Source organism: Rhinolophus sinicus, linkage group LG04, assembly GCF_036562045.2.
Source record: "Rhinolophus sinicus isolate RSC01 linkage group LG04, ASM3656204v1, whole genome shotgun sequence".
Taxonomy (NCBI): domain Eukaryota; kingdom Metazoa; phylum Chordata; class Mammalia; order Chiroptera; family Rhinolophidae; genus Rhinolophus; species Rhinolophus sinicus.
This window is the reverse complement of record NC_133754.1, coordinates 91,374,325-91,398,009: the sequence shown is the minus strand read 5'-3', so window position 1 is coordinate 91,398,009 and position 23,685 is coordinate 91,374,325. Positions and strand designations below refer to the sequence as shown.

Sequence of the window (23,685 nt, the reverse complement as noted above, 5' to 3'; positions counted from 1 at the left end):
CACTTTCAAAGTGCTGCTAAGAATTTTAGGAAAATAAATTGAAAATATTTATTGCATGAGTTAAAATGTTAAACTTCAAAAAATAGTTTTGATTAGTTATGATTAATAAATCAATAATATATCTTAAGTACTTTGCTGTTTCAGACAAGATGTGAAAATATTCATATATGTGATGAGTATTTCTAGTATTTATCCTTATGATTACAGTGAGCATTCATTTTAGTGTAAAACACAAAATGGCCAGAAATCCTAGCACAAACTCTGTAATCATTTTTTTCCTCATAATGGGACAGACTGTACAAGTGAACATTTTTCTTAAACACAACAGATTAAATTCACTGTGCCCTTTCTTGTACACCAAGGGAGAATGTAACAATATGAAATATCCTTCCTTAAAATCCTTTCCTTAAGCCCTTCTTGGCTTATTTTTTCTTAAATATATTAGAAAAAAAAGAACCTAGTAATGATATTTCATCAGAAGTCATAATTCAATAGAGGCTATAAAGAAATTTCACCATGAACACAGGATCTTACCGCCATTTCATAAATGTTCAGAAAAATAAATGTTCATCACCCCTGCCATCTACATGTGGAAGTGCCCTGGTCTGGTTGAGGAAGAAGGGAGTGTGCATTTATACATGGCAACTCCTCTGTCATAACTCCAGTCCATGAGGGAGGAGCCTTACACCCAGGACCAATTACACAATTGAAGGTGTCCATCTGTAAGTAGAGTACTGATGCAGTGCGAGCAGTAGATGTTACAGAATGTTGCACTGGAAATGAGCTAAGGATATATGAAATTCTTTGAGCAGTCGCTATCTTTAATATACTTGTATATCCATTTCATTTTGATTAAAATAATCAAAATAAATCCTGACAGACCCTGAAACACCTGTAAAAGCTAATGAATACCAATGCATATTATGAGCTAGAGATTCTCTTTAATCACATTTATTTTGATACAAAATCCCTGTGTATTTTTATAGATAGATCTTCTTTTGAATCTTAAAACCAATAGTATTATAATAATGTAGCTCATCTTTCAAATAACATTCTTTAAATAAACTGAAATGAATCAAGGTTATGTTTCAAACATATCTAGGTTATTCAATAATGGATCGTTTCAGATATTCAATTTGTTTACATCTTCTCAATCAGATTGTCTCCTGCCTGTATTTTGACTTTGTAAATATGTTTTTTTAAAAAAACAAAAACAAAAAACAGAAGCTAAAATATTACGTTATATAAAAAGATCTTTTCATTTTGTGTTGCCAAAAATTATTACCATTAACTATTATTCTAAAGTGGAGGGGGATTGTCAAGACTTGACTGTATTCAGTATTTCAATAACAGCCTTGTAATAACTAGTAAGAACGTATTTAAGTACCAGAGGTGCCCAAAAATGTACGTATTTTAAGAGCTATTATCTATGTATTACTTTTTGAAGTTGAATTGAATTACGGAGCAATGTGTAGTATGACGTTCACTCAAAAGATGGTATTAATCAAATAAATGCTAGCGTCATTCAGTGTACTATAATTTTAATAGTTTTTTTTTTCTTTCTTAAAATGTGTATACACTTTTTTTGGCACCCTCTGTATATTAGAAAGTTATGCTTTAAGTTTTGGTTTTAATGGTTCACTGCTAAGTACAACAGAATATAAAACAGTCTTCATTCTTCAAGTTAAAGTTGTTGATATTTTATATGTTGCAAAAATTCTTTATTGTAACTACTATTATAATGAAACATTTTTTCATTAAAGCCTCTTTTATTCATGAAAGGGCAAAATTATTTGCTGGTTCACTTTGTTCCAAGAATGTGCTAGAATGCTAAATGAAAATATGCAGTTCAGCTCTCTAAGCTTGCACATTACAAATCAAAATGTTAAGCTGTGAGGTTAAAATGAACCAGATAAGGAAATGAGTCTTTCCCCCGCCAGCATTTTCTTCTTATACACCACATGCAGAGGGACATATCGTTGTTTTTGTGTTTTTTTTTTAGATACAAAGCTATTCAATATCCTACAGAGCAACAATAACCCTAAAATTTGAGTGTTCTTTAGAAATATTTCTTTCTCTTTAATCATAGAGGTTCTCAGAGGGTTAGAAGTGGGTATTCTGATTATTTCACACGATGACTCTCATAAAGCATAATTCTGGCAGAGTGGGCAGTCCTAGGAATGTAAGTCCCAAAAAATGATTTTAAAATGATTAATAGAGCTAGTCCAATCACCCCCCTTTTTTTTTGGTCCCAATATTTAAGACCATGAGAAAGATGGCCTTTTTCCAGGTCTTCAGTACATTCTCAGCTGTAGACAGAGGAGGTCACTAAAAAACATGAACAGTGGACACTGAGAACTGTTAAATGATTCTAGAACGGATTCATCCTTCCAAGAATATCTTGAGTCAAGGTCTTTTATGTCCCAATACAAAGATGTAGGGATGAGGATCCAAGTCACTACATCCGTGGCTCTAAAACTGCCTTCTTCACTTAAGTTTGCTTCATTGGTTCCAAGGAGGATTGGGCAGAGGGCAAAATGTGAGTGTATCACCATAAACCGATCAAGACTTTGGAAAACAACTTATCTCCTAAAATACATTGCCTTTGAATGGTAATTTAGTAATATCTATATAAAAGGAAAGTACCATGTTTAGTACTATCAATAATGCTATTTAAATTTAGCATAAATTTATAGTTGGAAAACCTAAGTAATTTGAAACAAGGAGGGTGGATTAGGATTTCTTCCAACATGACCCAATTTTTTTTTTTTTAATTCCAAGTATAGGCTATATTTATTTTAATATGGTTATATTATTTCCTTAATTAGTTCTCCATTTCCATAAAAAAAGATCAGGAGACAATTAGACAGTAAAATGTGTATAAGTTAATAGAGGATACTGGAACATGATAATAAGAGGTTTATAAGACTCCTTTGTTTGAAATCCTAAAGAAAAAGGAAAATATGTGTCTCTCTGTAGTCTTAGCATCTGGAAGAGTGATTGTCATGTATTAAATAAGCCTTTCATGAAGAATCTTGTGTGTGTGTGTGTGTGTGTGTGTGTGTGTGATATATATATATATATATATATATATATATATATATATATATATATAAATAATATATAATAAAAAAATGATTTAGTAAGATTTGAGAGTCTTGCTTGAAAACAGACTTTTGAATTAGATGTCCTTCAAAATCATTTATTACATATCTAATCATTCTACAGTTAGTTATTGACAAATAAATTCAATTGTCTTTTATGGGCTAATTCTACTTTCTTTACTAACAATTTTTATCTCCCTATGTCTCATCATTGATCTGTAGGTATTACTTTAAAAGCTTGTCACCCAAGAGCAGTCTTCCACTCTTTATTATTCTTTATTACTTACATAGCAATCTGTGTATATATGTATATGACTCTAGATGAAACTAAAGGAGGCCCAATTGTGTCAAACTACAACTATCACAGAAGAGTATTTAGTTAAAATGTAGCCTTCAATGTGATCTTCAGGGTGTGCAATTTCACTCCACTTAGCATGAAAAAGATCTTCACATAAAATGGCACCCATGCTGTCACAAACTGTGGGGAAGATTTGATATTAAGGCGTGATGTATTCCTCATGCTTCACTCAATGTACACTCTGCACCATGCCTGTCCTCTCATTGTGTTTTGGGGGATTCCTGTTGGTGTATGCCCAGTTAATTGAAAGAACAGCATGTTAAAATACAGGGGTTGATATAACAGCTGACACCAGACCAATCATCCATACATTCATTTATTCCATTCATCCATTCCAAAAGCATATATTGACACTAATTATACAAATTCTGTGAAAATAAAAATTACAGTGCACTATGCTATGAACTACGATCCTGGTATACACAGGTTGTGTTGTTTTTCTACTATCATTTAGAGGTAAAATACATTAAAAATGTAACAGAGTACCTCAACTCTTTTCATAAACCCTAATTTGTAACAATTCTAATCTCAATGAAGTAGAATGAAAAGACTTAAGAAAAAAAGCTCATGTCACTCATAACTGGACATCATGTACTGTCAAGTCTTTGACCTGAATTCTCAACTTACTTTGGCAAATATAATCACTCCAAAGAAGTCTCTGGCTTTCTGTGGTTCAGTGTAGGTATTCCTGAGAAACACTTGTATCTGTCCTCTTTCAATTCTAACCACACTTCTCAGTGTAATGGAACAAAAACTCCCCCTTAAGAATTCCAGCACAGTACCACTTAAACTAAGACACAATAATAATTGGTTATATAAATCCTTTGAAAATGAGCATTATGGAGTAATTAGTTGACTGGAAGTTATGTCCATTGAATAAATGTGAGTTAATTATTTTTTTTAACATAGGTAATAACATGGTACTCAATATAGCACATGAATGCAATGTTATTATAATTGTCCTCATTATATGTGCTCAAAATTCAGCCAACTATGGTATTATAAAACCGTAAAATTAATTGTGCTCAATTACAACAGCATAATATTTATGACAATCTAATTCAGTTAAAAACTCACACATTTTTTGAGCATCCTCTGGGTTTCTTAAAGGAGTTTACTGTCTAGTTCAGGAGATAGACCTCTACCCTCTACCTACCTGAAGACAAGAAGGAAACTTTCAAAGAGACAGTACTATTGAGCTAGTCTTAAATGCTTGGAGAATATTTTGACAGGAAGCAATACAGAGGGAGCTTTACCAGAAAATCCAAAGATGAACAGCTTACTTGTGTCATTAATCTATTTATTCAATTATTCATTTACTAATATTCAACAAATATCTACTGAATGGATACCACTTCAGGGTTAATTTCTGTAATGGTATTACATATATTCAAAGAAACTACTCAGCTTCAATATCAATAGGTCTTTGGACATAAGCACATCAGTTTTAACTGCAGGTATATGTTTAAAAAACCATGGCTAATTTCTTAAAATGTGCTATCAGCTGATAGATGTCTTCTGGGATGTATTAATGAGAGCTACATCCTTATTAAATACCAAGGGACATTAAAAATAAACAGGCAATTAATATTTCAGATAAAATTAAGACAAAACACTTGTGTAGAAATTTTATCTGACTTTGATAAGATGCAATATAAACCTAACAGGTCTTAACATGATTGCTATATATATAAAACAAAAATATTTTATTAATAGCCTAAAAAAAATATATAACCTTGAATTTTATCCATGAAAATACACCTTTTTATTCCTTTCCACATATAGTATTTTTATATTTAAGAGTAAGGAAGAAAATAATTTTGAGAACAATCTGCTTGAAGTGAATAGCTTGTCTGCCATGTTGTTTCAAACTGATAGAGCTTTAGTTAACAGAATATTGTACTCTAGCCTCATTATGGTTTTATGTCCCAACGTTACAATATTTTAAAAATTAAAGAAATAAATAGTTGTAAGAATCCAATGAATTTATGAATCTTGTTAAAGTTTACTAATTTTATCTTAGAAACTATAAGAATTAAGGAAAGAGTATTGGCTTTAGAACCAAGTAGACATGGGTTCAATTCCTGACTACTAAAAAACAGCTATGTGATTTTTTAGGAATATAATCTTTTTATATTATTTAAAAGGTGGTGATAATACTTCAGTATTAAGGTAGCTGTGAGGATAACACGAAAAATGTTTTTTTTGTGTGTGTTTTTTTCCAGTTTCTAGCATTGTTCCTGGAGTACATTAAGTGCCCATAAATATTGGCCCTCTCCTTTTTCCCTCCTTTCCTTTTTTTCATAATAGCTCCTGTTCTTTTGTCTTAAGTAAATTTTAACTCTTGATCATATTTGTTCAACTAAATTACTTATGATGACTTTCAACATATTTTAAAAACAATAGCAAACTACAAGCAGAATATGATGAATGCATATCTGACTCAATTCATTGCACTTGCTATTTCTCAAAAAGAATGCAGTGTACTAGATAAAGCTATCAAAGCATATTTTTAACTTAATGTTTTAATGAACATTTCTAATTTTATGTGTAAAATTGTCCATGTGTCATCTGTTGCCTCTCAAGAAGCCATTATTCTATGACACTGCTGTATTTCAAAGTGAACATGTTTTTAAAGGACACTAAACATACACTAATATTAATCGAATATCATCTCCAGTTTAATTATAAGAGCAGATCAAGTACCAAAACTATTATCGCTCTTTCACGTCCTATTTAAGTAAAACTGAAGTTTCAGAAGGATCATTGAGATTTTTTTTTTTAATTTAAATAAATCACTTTATTTACCAAATGGTTCAAGGAACAATGTAGGGTTTCTTATTGTTGTTGTTTTGTTTTGTTTTTTCTTTTTACAACGTGTTTTACATTGATATATTTTCAATGCATGTGTCTTCAATTTTCAGTTTCACAGATGAATGGCCTCTTTTCCTAAATGTATTTTCAGCATAGATTTATTTTGGATTACTAATGTTCTCCGAGATCAGGACTATATTTGTGCTGATTAAAAAGATATAGCTATGACATTATATCTTTGATCAAAATATTCTCAAATCTCTTAAAATAGTCAAGTCGCAACGCATCTGGGAGGATTAGAAATAGAAAATATAAGGACAGGGAAGGGTTCTAAAGCAATTTTTTCATACAACTAGATAGAAGTAAATGTCCAATTGAAGTTGGGTTGAGTTAACGAGTTTTAATGTTTGCTTGGTGTGGGGAGGTAATTGGGCATAAATTAGGTGAAAAGACAAAGTTTTTATTTTGATCTCTGTCCTCAACCTCACTTTTAATGAGAATCAAAATGCTTGTGGTGGGTTTTCCATAGATATTAAAGAGGTCAATAACACTGATTTCAATTTAGTCCAGACAATACAATGTAGAAAGTCAAGATGCACATTAGAATTTTTTTTTTAATTAAAGTTTATTGGGAATTTGATCTTGTATAATGTTTGGCAATGATGATTTTGGAAAAAAGAAAAATTTAAGAGTTTGTTTTATTTACCTTCACCTAGCTTGTTTAAAAAATGAAACAATCACATTTTCATAAGAAAATATTCAGTCCAGTCTTACTGTCCTAGCTACTGTTTAGTATTTCTTGTGTATCTATCTTGATTTACAAAATTCTTCATCTCTAGCATTATTAAATATTGACCAAATTTGTGCATATATTTATTTTTGTTCCAATACATGCATCAATTAGAAAAGATAGATTATTTCAGTTTTCATCTGCTAAATATAATGTTGGTAATCTGAATCACCATCAATTATCCTGGCAATTAAACATGTAAGTATGAAAATACGACATTTTCAACAATGTTCTTGTGAAAGTGTCTTTTAATTCAGTAGGTTAATCAGTACATCCTATGGGCTATTATTATATTTTGATAGGACTTTAATCATGTTAATAATAGGGTTTAAGTAAAAAAGTTTAAACAAGTGTACTGAACAAGATATTATAATTTCTCCTAATCAGAAAGAATGAAAGAAATGTTTCTGGTATTTCCTATTTATGTAAACTTTGAATTAATTAAGGTTATTTTAAATGAAAAGTTATTGGGTCTCTTACTATTTTAATAACAAAAATGGGCATAAAATTCATACAGAACTTTAATTTTCTCATAGCTTTCTCTGTGAATTTTTATCTCGACCTGGAAAAAACTTCAACAGAGAAATAAATAACATCAAAATTACAAAATTTAAAATTTTTGAGAACCTCTTATAAATTTTTGAGAACCTCTTATAAATTTTTGAGAACCATTAAGCAAGTATATTGAAACTTGTCTTATTTTTCAATATCAGAGATTTTTAGAAACACTGTTAATGTTTGACAGATTTTACTAAAGAGACAAGTTTCTTGTATCTGTGGAACTTAGATCCTATATGCTTTGATGAATGCCCAAGTTCAAGTTCTTAAGAGGAGGAACTTTTCTTTCTAAATTTGCAATTACAAATCTTCTAACACCTTATTTTAACTATCTATCTATATAACTATACATTCATTCACTCAATGAATATTCAGCACCTCTTATGTATCAGTCTCTTTGACCTGTTCGTGTTTCTGTGTGCATCACTTTCTTGGTATAAATCTGTCAGCTCTTCACTCCACAATGAACCGCAAGCTTAGCAGAGTAGCTGAGTTCTGATCAGAGCTCTACTGAAAGGCTCTCCAGCTCTATGGTCTCTTATTCATAAACAATGTAAGAGCTTTCTTCTTCTCCTGCTGTACTAAGCTTTATTAATCCAAGACATTTGCATAAAATACCTTGATAAAACACATATAATGTCTACCGATTTGCTGATTTGCAAAACTGCATTAATTCATATAGATTTTTTAAGTGTTTAACAATGTCTTACTAAATTTTGATTCTAATATCTGAAGTACTAATTATTCCTATATCTTATCGATTTTTTTTGCCTTAAATACATAAGGTGGTCTACTGTCCAAATGAATAAAAGTAGGTATTACGAATATCACAAATGTATGATTAAATAGCAAACCATAACACAGTGACAACAACTGCAATGTCTTAACACATCCATCCACTCTAACTTCCAATGTCTAATTCCGAGTTTTACTTTAAAAAAACCTCTTGTTAACCTTTTTTCTTAAATAATTAATAACACACTTTGTGTTGTGATTACTGTGATAGGAAAGCTAAAATATTAGGAGACCTAAAGGATTTTTTTGTTTTACAAATCTGTTCTAAATTTCTTTTTAATAAGACAAGTAAACATTGCCTCTGCCTCCTCCCACTCCTTTGGCTTGGTGCTTATTCAGTAAGCAACCTGCTGCAATTTATAGGTGTGGAATTTAACTGGGAAAGCCCCCAAAGAAACCATGTGGACAGGAAACAACATAGTGGATACAGACGAGAGAAGTGCTGCTCCCTTTTCTCAGTCTCTCTAAACGCTCCATCCTCTTCCAATATTCTCTACTAGTAACTAGTAACAAAAGGCAGCTGAGTTCACAGCTGAACTAAGTTGTGCTGTGAATCCCAGTGATTTACTCAAATAGTAAACAGGGTCATTGGAATTTCAGTTGCCACGCAAACCAGGAATCCCTAGCCTGGGTCCAGCAACAGGAATAAAAGTGTTTCTGTTTCTTGATAGAGAATGAAAATGACGCAGAAGGTAGTTAATCGACAGGATATCAGTCACTACCCTTTCTTCATTCCCCCAGTTTAGGTACCAGAGAGTCTAGGGCTGACTTATACAGGCCCGGGGGCCACCAAGATCTCCATTTTCTCCCAATGCATAAAAGGCTAAAAACAGCCTTCCTCTCCAACACCGTAGCGTGGCTGCAGCCGCTTTGTTTACCATATAAGTCACACAAGGGGTTCACTCCTCGCCCTCTCCCCTGCTTTAAAGCCTGGTTCTTGAGAGGCTGAGAAGCATCCCCAACTCATGTTCAGCACGGGTCAACCACAGAAAGCTTCACAAACCCGGTCTGAAGCCTTAAAGAGAAACCACGCAGCGGGAGCCTTTTGAACTCGTAACCCCCCAGGGATGTCCGTCCGCCTCCCAAGAGGGAGCTGGCTTCCCAGGAAGCTTGAGAAACTTAACCGAGATCCGAGAAAGGAGACGAGGTGCAGCCCCGGTCAAATGGAGCTCTGTCTGAGGCGAAACCCTCTTTACCTGTAAAGTTGCAAGCTTCTGGCTGAAGAGGGATCGATCCAAGGACTGGCAGAGCCGGTGCTATGCCTGGTGCGAGCACGCCCGGCAAATTCCAATGGGATTTCCTTAGTCGCCACCGAGTTTCGAAGCATTCCAAGGATAACGCACGAAGCTGGAGCCCACGCAGCTGGCACCGAACTGGGCGGAGAGAGGATGCTCTGAGAGCGAAGCCATGGGAGGCGGGGGAGGAGCAGCCCTGGAAGGGGAGGTGAACGCCGGGGAGGAGAGCTCGCCCACCCCCGCCCCCAGGGATCCCTGAAGATAAAGTTAGAGATCCCACGGATGACAGCGGATGAGCCCAGAGGAAGGAATCCCGCCCTCGGTCCCCGGCGACTACCTGATTCTGGGTCCGCACAGACCCGGCTTGGAAGGGACAGTCCCTGAAGCTGCGCGTCCCACGCACGGCTCTGCGTGGCGGTGGAGGGGACCCGCGCACTGGCAGAAGCTGAAGCTGGGTTCTAGGCTTGGCTGCTCCGGAATAGCCCTCGGCCTCCCACCACCAACTGCTCGAGGTCATCCAGTTGGGCAGGCGAGCTCACCATAATCCAGGCAAGTTGGTGGCCAGAACCCACCCTGTGGTCCTGGATGCAAGCAAGACACACCTCCAGGCTTGGGGGAGCTCTGCAGACATGTCCGATATCAGTTCGTGCCAGAACTAGGCTTCTGAACGCCCAGCTCCCACCCCAGTAAACAAGCACCCAGGCGGCACGTCGCCCGACTTGTAAAAGTAACCCTTACCCCAATGCCGCAACTCAGAGCTTCTCCCACTCCCACTTCTCTGGGCTCAAGCACCCCCTCTCCAGTCCTCAAGGTGTCAGACTTCCCCTGCAAAAGCAGGACAACGCGGTTTGCCACTAGTGTCAACAATCGAGACGGTCGCAATGAAGAAACGATGAGGCACAGCTTTCCTCCCACCCCCACCCCAGCTCGGTCTTTCCAACAGGCATAGGAAATCAGTAAGTTTCCAAATATTAAATAAAACCCAAAACGCGCACCAGCCTAGGAACGCGAGGTTCCATGGCTTCAGGTGGAATAAGTGTGAGTGAGTGAATGAGTGAAACGCTCGCATCAGCGTCCTGACATTTCAGAATAAAAGTTATCTCCTGGCCAATCTCTTTGGTTTAAACACAGGAAAAAACGATTAAAGTGCGGAGAGGTAAAGCTATATATTGGCAAAGTTAACACTAACTTACTTGCAGTCACTGCGACGCGGTGATTCCCAGCGTGTCATTCACCGATGCTTGGTTGTTCTAGATCCCAAGACTTGTAAGTCCATTTGTAAAATAGAGTGGCGTCCATGTGGAGTTTTAGCTAGCGATTATCCTGTTTGAGATCCTTCGGTTTCTATTTGATTTCCGTTATTTTCTTAAAGCCCTAGGTGCTGTTAGTCGCCAATGGCATCTGAGCAGATGCCTGCTTCCAGCTTCGCGCTGGTGCAACAGATGGGTGGCAACGCTTTCTCCCGGGCTCAGCCACGCGTTACACGGTCTCGGAATCAGTGCTGTGCCAACTGCGTGGAGGACCAGTGTCTTCCAAAGGAATATTCCCCAAGGGAGTCAAGGGTAGGCGGCAAGCCGGCACCCACACGCAGACTCCAAAGCGCAAAATTTAAGAATTTCCTCCTTGGTTATATATATTCCCTCCTTAGTTCACATGAGTTTAGCATTTATTTTTTATTGATTTCTTTTTTGAGTATTTACATTAATAGCGGATGTTGATAGAGACCACCCACAGATGTGACTTGCATGCTGCTTCTTTTTCTTTTAAATTACATTTCTTATTTCTAATTTCTCTCTCTCTAGTTTACTGCTCTCCTCTGGGTTTTTCTCAAACCCAGCCTTGAGCTGGGTCCTAAATTTCTGGGAGCACTACCTGGTGATCGATCATCTTCTCCAAAATACTAAGATACACTGAGGCAAACCTGGTTCCTATAATATCTCTCCAGAAAACAAACAAAGGCGAGAGCAACAAAAGGAGTCCTTTCTTATACTGAATTTCATTTTGGTCTTTCCCACAAAAGCATCTTTAAATGGTTTTTAGATTTTCTGAGTGGTAAATGATGGCTTTTATAAAATATGCAAGAACACATCTACCTGTAGACATGGTAATGAACTTTATAACAAATATAAATCCACTTTCTAACAAAGGGAGGGGGGGCCAATACATATGAAAATCTATTTTATGCAATGCAACTGTATTTTTGTATTTTTTCATGAAATAACATATTCCCATTAATCATCAGTAATTAAATGTTTTAATGCCTAGGAAACCAAAATGAAGCTAACATTTATTGATTTACTGTTTTGTCTCACCCTGATAAACAAAATTCTACATATTCTGTTTGAGTGTGTCTTCAAAAATAAACCCCTGATATATTCCATATACAGAGCTGAGTGTATGTCTTTATAATATATTTAAAAATACATTCAAAATAAAGTGGAACAGTGACAACATATACCCACTGATTAGAGATTAAGAAATTTACTTTTCACTATAGCATCTCTACCAAATTAGATACCCCCACCTGCCTCTTTTTTAGGGTATGTTCTTTATAACAAATGCCATCTCTGCCTTGATTTTGGTGAGAGGCATTTTTGTCTATTTCCCTAATCTGTTATTTTTCCCATAAGAAATGAGCTTGTGAATCTATAATAAATACAGAACAGAAAGGAACAACGAGGACAGCCGTCTGAGCAGGCTGTGTTTCCATGGGAAGAAAAATGTTCTATTGATCCCTGGGCCTCATTTTCAACAGTTTCGTGTGATTATTGATTGCTAACCTCATGCCACCTACTAAAATGATTAGCAATTACAGGAAAATTACTTGAAATCTATTTGAACAGCACAGTGAATTGCATATACTACAGTCATTAGCAATAGAAAGAGGAAGGTTTGTTTTTGTTTGCAATTTTAAAATACGAATTTGGTATTATTCCACAAACCTGCACTGTGCTTAAAATGCAATTCATGGAAATCAAGTAATTTGTAATAAAATGTTATATGCTGACTGGAAACTTCTTTTTAGCACCTTAGTCAGAAAAACAAGAAAGCACTCTTGTTTTGAAATTAACAAAGACAAGTGACCCAAGAAATGGTAGCCGTAAAACAATTCTTTACAATGCCTATTCATAGCTAAAATATACCACAGAACTGAACTTACAATTGTTTTAGGAATTCAAGTTTCAGTTCACTTCTAAATATTATTCTTACACTTAGAAGCTGATATGTAATGTGTGAAGCATTTCCTTTCAAAGCTGCTGTATCTCAGAGTTAGAGACAGTCACAGAGAAATGTATTGGGAAAATTTAGTTTTGTACATGTCTCACACTATTAGCTTTTTATGTGACAGCAATACTCTGTATATAATGATGCCATCATCAGATACATGAGAATGGCCTTTTCTTATCTCAGGCAAAGTTGGGAAATAGGTTAGCATTGTCTTTGAAACCCCAGTGACCTATGTGACCAAGACTTTCCCTTACTCTGCACAAGAGTTCACTCACAGTCCCTCATAGAAGGCTTGGGCCTGCTCAGCTTGCCTGTGGACAGCAGCCCGTGTTCCAGAGTTTTGCATCCCTTGTTTTGCCCTAAATTGTAACTGGGCTTTGATGCAATCTGCATTGACCATACTCCCAACAGCTTTTGGCCTGCCTTTGTAAACATGTTAGTATTTTCAAAGTTACCAAGTTTTCTTCAAAAACATTTATTTTAATGAATCACATACATTTCTATGAAATATTGAAGTATTTCTCAAGTCTTGCAAATGTGATTTGTTTTTATAGTATGATTCTCTATTGTAAGATTTTGTTGAGAGCCTTTGTACACACACATTTGTCTTTATATCAGATTATATCCTCAGAATAGAGTCTTAGAAATAAAACCACTGCATCAAAATGCAGGAATATTTTAAACCTCATGATATATATGTTTTACTGAGTCCTCATCAACATGAGGTATACGTAATTTTCCTTTCCCTTTTTTCTTTTTATATTTTTTGCTGACTTCCTATTTTTTAAAAAGTGGCATCTCAATGTAATGAGTTGTATTAGTAGAAAATGTGATATATACAGAGGGTGCCAAAAGATGTATACATATTTTAAGAAAGGAAAAAGCTGTATTAAAATTGTAATACTCAACATATACTGATAACAAAAGATGATTCAAATCATGTGTCTTTTTGGCACCCCCAGTACATATACTTTGCTGTTTGTTTATTTACTTGTGAGTTATATACCTTCACAATACTTATAGGGGTTTTGGTGCTTTTTTTTTCATTTGATTTGTAATAGATCTTAATATAAAGAACATTAATCCTTCACCATATTTATAACAGATATTGCTCATTTTTTTATTGTTAAAATTTTGGTTAATGTTGTTTTTAAAAAAGGTTTAATTCTTATATCCTTTAAACTATCAGATTTTTTCCTGAATAATTTCTGTTAGTACTTTAATATTTCTAAAGCCTTTTCTCCTCCCATGTTCACTACTTTTTTTGAACATTTTTTTCATAATTTCATTTTTTATGGAATTGCTTAGTCATTAATTTTATGAGCTCTATAGTCATGCGGCCTACTTTTGAAATCCAAGCCTCTTCATTCATTCCAAAAATATTTATGGAGTCTATATTAAGTGTGAAGCACTGTGCTAGGTGATTAGTATACATCTGTGAGCAAAAGAGATAAGTTTGTGCCCTTGCAGAACTTAACACTTTAAGGAAGACAAACAAAAAATAATAGCTATATTAAGGAAGTAAATTATGGGCAATATTAGAGAGTGATTAAAGGAACAGGGTATGGGGATTAGAAGTGCTGGTGAGTCAGATGGTGATGGTGGGTTATAATTTTAGAGAAGTTGTCAGGATAGTCTTCATTAATACGGAGACATCTGGGCAAAACCTTTCAAGTTAGGGAGTAATTGGGGCATGGGGATTAATTGGGGCAGCAGTATTCCAGGTAGAAATCTGATTTGTGTTTTAAAGGATTATTTTGGCTTCTTCACTACGAATATAATGGAGGGAAACAAGGTTGGAGGCAAGGAGACCACTTAGGAAATTATGGAGAAAAACAAAACAAAACAGGAAATGTGTGAACAAACTGTCATCTATCAGAATTTTCCAAAGTATTTGCATATGAGCTGTAAGAAGAGTTAAAGATGGCCTTGAGAGTTTTCAGTTGAGTGACTGGATGACTGAGTAAATAATATTCTCAGATGGATATGATAGAGGATGCGATATGTTTTTAGGGAGAAGTCTAGGAATTTATTTGTGGACATGTTAAGTCTGAGATGGCTGTTGGAACACTTATAAGCTGTGTGACCTTGGACAATGTTATTTAACCTCTATGCACATTGGTTTTCTTATCTGTAAAAGAATGAAATAATCTGAAAAGAACGAGGACCAAAGCATTTTTATATATAAAGCACTTACAGCAGTGATCAACAGAGTATGCAACATGTAAGTTTTGTCTCAATATTATTACATTTAATTCTAACACGTCTGGGAATTATTTTAGCATGAATTATTTAGTGAAGATTTAACTATTTCCCTTTTGCAAAATAGGAAACAAAAACTATTGATTGTAACTGGAAAATCGTGAATTGATTCTTTCTTTCCACACTGATTGATAATGTCACCTTTGTTGTCAACCAAATTCTGTGGCCAATGCCTCTTTCTGACCTATTTATTGTGTTCTACTGATACCTCCATTTTTTATGAATTAGCCCTAAAGTGTTATTGTCTGATTCCCTCTCCTTTTAGGATCTGGCCAATGGCTAATGAGCACAGCTAAAAGGTTGGTGTTGGGTAGCTTCTCCCTCAGTTCCTAATGTCTGGATGGGCACAGCTAGTGAGAGCCATTATTATGAGGATGTGATGAGGTAAGACCTGTAAGTGTTTGGAACAGGGATGAGCACGTGTACATGCTCAGTAATATTAACTGCTGTCAGAATTATCGGTATCTATCACTGAATGAGGCTCTGTTGGCCTGAAGACTGAAAAATTGTTTACCATCCTCCCCTCAGGCTGGAACTCCTTCACATCCAGTCTCCTCTCCCAAGTATACGCACTGCTAATCTCAGCACTTCTATTCTCCCCAAGCAACCTGGAAATATTTCACAGCATATAAATTCACCTTTATTCACTATTCTCTTCCACAAATTCCTGCGTAGTTATGCTCTGGAAGTTGCAGTCTCTTTCTAGATCTGGAGTGGAAGTAAGTACCATTGGGGGGAACTTTGAGAGACATTTGGCTGCCTCAAGAAACAAAGGAAGTAGACTTGCAGAAGATCACATTCCTAATGGATACTAACTGTACAGTAATGTGCATAATGCATACTAATTTTGAAAAATGAAGGGTATAATGAGAGATGCTAAAAGCCCTTCCTCCTGATTTCAGGAAGACAGGTTTGTATAATTCGCAAAGCAAAGCACTGGCACAACACAAATTTTGCTGCACAATCCATGTTCCATCATGTTTGAATTTAGTGGAAATCCTTCCACATTCTAGTAAGAGAGCAACAATTTTTTTATTCCTACACAATATCAACATTGTCATGAAGTCTCTTTTTTTGGGACATGAGTTTGGGGAAATGTTGTAAGAGGGCTGCTAGCCAGATGCTATTTCAAGCTGGAACATTTTACCTAATCTTTAAAATCAGGCCATTCTTGAAAAAGAATAAAAGCATAATGTTATTGGTTAGAGACAGTTCTTCTTCTTAACAATTATATTGATTTATCTGGGTCTTCACTGTGCTTTATAAAGCTTATACATTTCTTAAAAAATACGTGAATGTTAAATGAATGGAATAGCTCGTAATCTACCTTACAGCAGCAAATAAAATGTAAGGAAATAATACCTAGTCTAAGGGTTATACCTAATCCATAGCAGAAACCCAATTAATGCTGAGTGATCAGGCTTTAGTCTCTAGTTAATTATTATGAATACATCAACTGATCAAATGACATTTAAAAGTGGGTTAAATAAACAATATAGCACAGTGGACAAGGACACATTTGACAGCCAGATTGCTTGTGTTTGAACACAAGCTCTGCCACTTACTGGTCGTATGGCTGGCCATACCACTTAACCTCTCTAGCTCAGTTTATTTCTAAACTGGGAAGTGTAATAGTACCTATTCCATAGATTTGCTATAGAAATTGTGTAAATAAATGTAATTTAGTATAATTGTAAGTTGCTTACAGTACCTACCATTATAAGGGTTACATGTTGCTTTATTTTTTACTTTACATAGAAGAAATGTGTTCATTTTCTGATTTTTCACAGAGGGTGAAGGTGTTTTCCAAAATGTTAATAGAAATGTGGTGTATTCCAGAAAGTTAAGGCTTATTTGGATGAAATTCTTGCAATGCATCAGTACAGAAAAAAGTAGAGTAGAGGTTTGTAATTTGTCAGTGAATTTAAATAGAGAAAAGAGCAATTTCAAGAAATTCAGAGCTGGAAGAGGAATTCTATCTTGAATTGTCTAATTGTCTCTCTTTCCAACTATGCTGGAAAAGCCAACTCTTACTGTGTAGGAAACAATACCAAACCAGGAGAAATTATGTCATAGAATGAGCACTGAGTTCTTGACTCTTAAAAAAAAAATTTGACATTTCAGCACACATATTAATATATTCATTTGCCCTCAGAAGTAAGAAACTTGAGTACCTTATCCTTCATGAGTTCTTTATGATGTAAAGTTTTAAATTATTTCATTTTCTTTTCAGTTACTTGATATTGTATGGTGTCTAAGAGCATGGTCCTTAGAATCAGAATACCTGTATTCAGGTATTTACCACTTTCTAACAAAATGACCTTGGGCAAGAATAACTTACCCTTCTGTGATTCTGGGTCTTCATTTGGCAAATGGACATATTAATAGTATTTTCTATGTATGGTTGTTGTGAACATTAAAAATATGGTGGTATTTGTAAATCACAGAGTTCAATAAATGTACTAACTTTTATTTCTTCTTTTCAGTGCAGGAAACTTGCTTTAAGAGCTTCTAAAAAGAACAATACACCAATATGTCAGCCCTAAAACTAGTTTTCATGTGAGCCCAAATTATCTTTAAGTGAAGAAAACCAGTGAAAGTGTCATCAGCTCTGCTTATGAAATGGACACAAATGTTTCTCTATAACATGTGAAGATATGGAGTTTAATTGTTCACAGTGCTCTGAAGCGAGGACCAAAGCTTTGTCACTAAAGCCAATCCTGGTATCTGGCCTGATAATAGGTATGCATATCAACATAGCTTCCCCTAATGAAAGTGGGGTCTCCCTATTGGTTTTATTCTTTTTGATCCAAAAAGCAGTGTAATTCCTAGTTGAAAATTATATATTCCATCAAAGAAACATAGCCTTTTCTTAATATACCAATCATAGTATAGACCTCTCTGTCGTTTCATCTTGAAGGAGCTTAAATTTCTTTTGTTAAGTTACTTGTGACCCTATATGATTTCACATCCATGTGATCAGCTCATTCGAGTTTCACTAAGAAGTTCTTGGTTTTAGTACTATGAGTCCTGTGCCCCTGGAAAATCCTTAGTCCTAGGCAAATCAGGACAGTTGGATACCTTACTTTTGTAGTTGATAACCCCAACCTAAAGTAACTTCTTTTGCTTCTGAATTTCCGTGTAATATGCTTAGCATGTTACATTCATTTGGTACTTACAGAGTTCATATGTTATGTTGTCATATGTAAAGAGTTTTCTCACCTTAGTAGAATTTAATTTCTCAAGGAGGAACATATTTTACATGTGCACTGACACAAGTAATCCGAATTCAAATTCAATTAATATAGTGCTACTTCTACCAGCTCAAAAACTGTAATTCATTGTCTTGAAATATGAAGTGTTTTTTTTTTACTCATGAAAGAATAACAATATCTGTTGCAGTGGTTATGATTCTCAGTTTACAAACTCAATTGAGGAAAAAAAATGCTTTAAAAAATATATGACCAAGATACTATATTAGATCCAAATATATGGCAATCCTAAATACAATGTAAAGCCCTATTTTTCACCATAATAAATTTGAAAAAATTGTTTTGATAAATTAGAATATAAAACATGAAGATAAAGTTGAAAAATGTCTACTTATATTTAATTTATTAACTTACCTATCAAACATTTAAAATCATATTATATGAACTAAAAATATTTAGAAATATTCCTTTTTTCTGTTCTTATATTTCATGAAATATTTAATTCAAATTCTTTACCTGCAATTTCAAAATAAATTTCCTCATTATCATTAGACCCTTATTTGAGATATCTAATAGAGTTTTTTTTTTTTTTTGGGGGGGGGGGAATGGGAACAGGACTTTATTGGGGAACAATGTGTACTTCCAGGACTTTTTTCCCAAGTCAAGTTGTCCTTTCAATCTTAGTTGTGGAGGGTGCCATTCAGCTTCAAGTTGTTGTCCTTTCAGTCTTAGTTGTGGAGGGCGCAGCTCAGCTCCAGGTCCAGTTGCCGTTGCTAGTTGCAGGGGGTGCAGCCCACCATCCCTAGCGGGAGTTGAACCAAAAATCTTGTGGTTGAGAGGACGCACTCCAACCAACTGAGCCATCTGGGAGCTCAGCGGCAGCTCAGCTCAAGGTGCCCGTGTTCAATTTCAGTTGCAGGGGGCGCTGCCCACCATTCCTTGCAGGACTAGAGGAATCGAACTGGCAATCTTGCTGGCAATCTTGTGGTTGAGAGCCCACACTCTAACCAACAACTGAGCCATCTGGGAGGCAGCTCAGCTCAAAGTGCCCTGTTCAATCTTAGTTGCAGGGGGCAGAGCCCACCATCCCTTGAGGGACTCAAGGAATTGAACTGGCAACCTTGTGGTTAAGAGCCCACTGGCCCATGTGGGAATCGAATCCGGCAGCCTTCGGAGTTAGGAGCATGGAGTTCTAACCGCCTGAGCCACCAGGCTGGCCCATAACAGAGTTTTATAAAGAACGTATTTTCATTTCCATTTAATCACTTGGGAGTTTTACTGCCCTTTTGAATGCATGATGCAGTCTATGTGTGATGCTGTCACTCAAAGGTTTGTCTTATGCCTCAATAATCCACTAATCCATTCACTTAACAGTAGAAAATTTAATTTCTTTATCTCATATATGTATACTGGTGACCATCACAAAACAAAAACAAATATCTAATGCTTTTTAATAATATAAGACTAACATACAATGTTACTGAACACAAATTATGAGCACATATCCCTAGAAATAATCACTACATTTGTATTTTATTTCTTTGTCTTTTTTTTTACTGATGACTCTAACTGGTGAGTTCTATAGCATCCATGACCTGCATTGATTGAGGTTATTTAAGATTAATTTGCATTTCCTAGACATTTTAATTTTATTTTATTAATCAAAATAAAGCCATTAAAAAACTCTAAGTCCCACCATTGTACAATATGAAAAGTTACTTAAGGACTCTGAGGGAATTATTTCTTTTCTGAGTTATAAATTGAAAGATACAAATAAAAATAAAACAAAGATGCAGTTGAATTACGTGGTGCGTGTAGTTGTGCTGAAAGCTGTATTAAATGTCAAGGTTACTCTTTTCTGGTGGTAGTTCAGTTATTCTGATTGTACCAATCTTTCATTTGGAAGAAAATATAGTAGTTATTAATAACTTCTAAGGAAGAGAGAGAGAAAGGAAGGAAAGGGAGGAAGGAAGGAAGGAGGGAAAGACCTGGTCTCTAGGCATCCTAGAAATAATTACCCCTGTCCAGTAAGTCTAGCTCCCTGGGGTTATTTAAGAATGCAATAGATAAAAGTATTCTAATTTTTCACTGAATTGATGCATTTTTTATTCTTTAACGATGTAATAGTGGTTTCAGATACATGGTACCACTTTTGTGCCAAAGGTTCCTTGAGTTAAATTCAAGTTGGCTGTTGTAAACATGACTTCTGCCATGTCTTATCACAGTCTGGTGCCAGCAGTGAAATTATTGTTGTCAAGAAATACATTTTTGATCTAGTGGAATGCAACAAAGCATCTCAACTTCTCTAGAAAGAGAAATGTTATGTTGATGTTTTTTGCTTATTTCTTTTGAGCATCTTTTCCTTTCATAAGAAAATATAAACTTGGTTGCATGTATTAAATGTTAGAGAAAGTATCTTTCATAGTGTTATTATTTAATTCCTATTAATGGAAGAAAGAGTAAACTTAAGATTTGCGTGCAAGGATCTACAGTAGATAAAGATCTGGAAACAGCTATTTAATGAATTATGTGATGGGAGATAGTGGGTGATTAAAATAATAGTTCACATAGAGATAAAGGCTATAAAGCTGTGAATGAAGAGAAGATAGTATGCACCTATTTTATGGAGGTTTCCTACTTCACATGTAGAAAGTTCATGTGCTTCATTAGGTCACAGACTACGGTAAGAAAACATTACGCTAATTTGCTAGCCTGGAGGACTAAAAGCAACACACCTTAGCAGCTCAAACTAGAACAGTCATATGTAAATGCGACATTACTATCTAGCAAACCAGCTGTGCAGTGCAATCAGTTGGTTATTAATGACCTTGCACAGGGCGTGTAACTCATGCTCTGTACCAAATTCCAGAATCTTTTTCTGTTTTGTTTCAGTGTCTCTCCCCAGTGTGGCCTGAAACTTCTCTTTTGTAGCTCTGAGCTGCCTTTTCACAAAACAAATTAAAATAATAATAATAAAAAAATCACCATGATAATGAGTTTGATATTTAGAATTTGTTAAAATGTGATGCGTAATGCATTCAATTGCCTTTTCCTCCACTAGAATTGCAATTTTTTTTTTTTTTTTAAATATGGAACGGTTCACGAATTTGCGTGTTATCCTTGCGCAGGGGCCATGCTAATCTTCTCTGTATCGTTCCAATTTTAGCATATGTGCTGCCGAAACGAGCACTAGAATTGCAATTTTTGAGGAGTTGTTTGGGAATATCTATATCTATACATTTTTTATGTTTATATTTATATTTATTTATATTTATACTCACATGTATATGTATATATGAGTCAAGCAAAATACTTTCTAATGGAAAGTTAATGAGTCAAATTATGAAATATAGATATGAAAATATTTTTATTTTCACACTAAATGTTAAAATGTTCTTTCAAGTAGAAACTAATAAAGAACAATGCTGTAAATTGAAAGTAATACCAGGAAAAGAGATCACTGTTTAATCATTTAGCACAAGTTATACCCAAACGGCAAAAAACTGATAAAGAAAAAATGAATTCAGCTTTAAGAATTAAAGCTATTTTGATTCAACAAATAAATAATTTTATTTAAAAGCTTTTTGACATTGTTTAGAAGGACACTATTTGATGTATACACATTTTTGTGTATCTGGCTCTCTTGCAAGATAGTTCTTTAGCTGTAAGTTTCAGTTTTATAATTTGAGAAGTTCAGTTCATGTCATTATTATTGAGGTCAATTACTTATTAATTTTCAAGATTAGAAATGAAAAAATGTTAAAAGCAAACAAAAAGTATTTCTTACAGTTAACTAACTGAAAGAAAGCAGTGGAATGGCATGACATCAGAATTGACTCAATAGGCCTATAGATGGTGCTGTGGAGAAAATTTATAAGATTTACTCAGTTATGTGCCCACACCACATTTCCATATGGACCTAAAAAAGTGATAGAAATCATTGAATTAAAAAAAAAAATTATCAGCTAGAAAAAGTCCTAAGATATTTAACTCCATCTCTAGGTTTTACAGGGGAGAAACTGAGAAGAAGTAAATTACCCACGATCACATAATTATACCAGTTAGCTCACATGTCAATGTTCTAAATTAGAGAAAAAGCTGCTGGCATATTATTAGTGGATAGACATATGTGAGCAAAAGTAGCAACAAACAGGTTAAGTTGGTTAGTTACTGGTGTGAAATACTTGATCACAAAATATAATTAATAAAAGAGAAATGTGGAAATTGCTGGGATACCGTACGGAGAACGATTCCATAGTCCAGAGGATTCTCTGGACCCTATCAAGAATTTATTTTAAATAAGAACAAAAAAAGAAAGGAAGGAAGGAAGGAAGGAAGGAGAAAGAAAGAGAGAGAGAAAGAGTACATTCATTGGGATAGTTGTAAGTTGCTGCCTACATCTCTGCTTCCCCTACCTCCATCTAATGAATTTTATAACTGTTTTAGGAGAGACATATTGGCTTTATAGAATTTATGCTAAATATGATCTATCTGATTTTTGTATCAGCATGGTGATTCATACTAAGTGCATGAGATTATCCTAAAGGAGTTATATCTAGTAACTTCTGTTCTATTCAGGTTAAGAAAACACTGTCCACACTTTCTTCATACAGTTTGCAGACTTTTCCAAAATCATTTGGCTCCAGGTCTTTTAAATGAGCACTTTTCAACATGAAAGATGTCAAATAATTAAATATAACAAATCAGTATTCTTTCTAAGTTCTTCAACATACCCTTCTTAAAGGGTTAAGAAGTCAGATAATTATTAATATTTTTCTTGGAATCTAAATTTACATTCCAACAAGTGTCTATCAAATTATCTGTAATAGCACAGACTATTTCTTAATTGTTCTTTTGCCAGGATAAATCACCTGAGATCTTAAAACACTTCAGATAACATAGGAGGAAAAAGAGGAAAGATAAACACTTGAACAGGAAAAAGTATCCAAAAGAGTGGAAAATAGAAAGAGGGTACAATGGAAAAAAGGAGTGAATGAGATGACGAGAAAAAAAAAAAAAGACTAATACAATCATTACCAAAAACCTCTTTAAGTGGAAAGGCCTACTTTTCTCCGTTCATCCACTCCCACTCTTACACTTACTACAATGAAGCAAATGTTCCCTTTTTATAGGAGGAGTTTCTACCTGTGATAAGTAATTTTTACATTCAGACACAGGTTATGGAATGTAAAGGACAAGCTAGAACACAGTAGTAAAAAGATTTTCTCATACTTTCAGCAAATCAGTTTTTTCTATAGTAGGATGCTTTTCAGTACATCTTTTTACTGTATTTTCTAGATAGTTGCTATAAATTTGGTTGTGCCAGTGG

The 23,685-nt window shown here is 34.9% G+C and overlaps 1 protein-coding gene and 1 non-coding gene across 6 annotated transcripts in view; both read right to left on the bottom strand.

Moving 5' to 3' along the window:
- TRPC4 (transient receptor potential cation channel subfamily C member 4) overlaps positions 1-11,195 on the bottom strand; it is a 217,893-nt gene extending 206,698 nt beyond the window's left edge. The window contains exons 1-3 of one of the 5 annotated variants that reach the window (XM_074329993.1): positions 10,848-11,195; positions 10,393-10,479; positions 9,616-9,792 (exon numbers count right to left, since the gene is read on the bottom strand). The gene's annotated coding sequence lies outside the window, so the exon portion shown is untranslated. Of the gene's footprint in view, positions 1-9,615; positions 9,812-9,991; positions 10,156-10,392; positions 10,480-10,847 lie in introns of those variants that run through there. The other 4 variants (XM_074329992.1, XM_074329991.1, XM_019736606.2 and 1 more) reach the window with 4 other exon arrangements.
- A 10,244-nt stretch (positions 11,196-21,439) lies between these two features.
- LOC141571468 (U6 spliceosomal RNA) lies at positions 21,440-21,546 on the bottom strand. Its single transcript, XR_012496196.1, has one exon. It is a non-coding gene; the product is annotated as a U6 spliceosomal RNA (small nuclear RNA).
- Between the last annotated feature and the right edge of the window lie 2,139 nt (positions 21,547-23,685).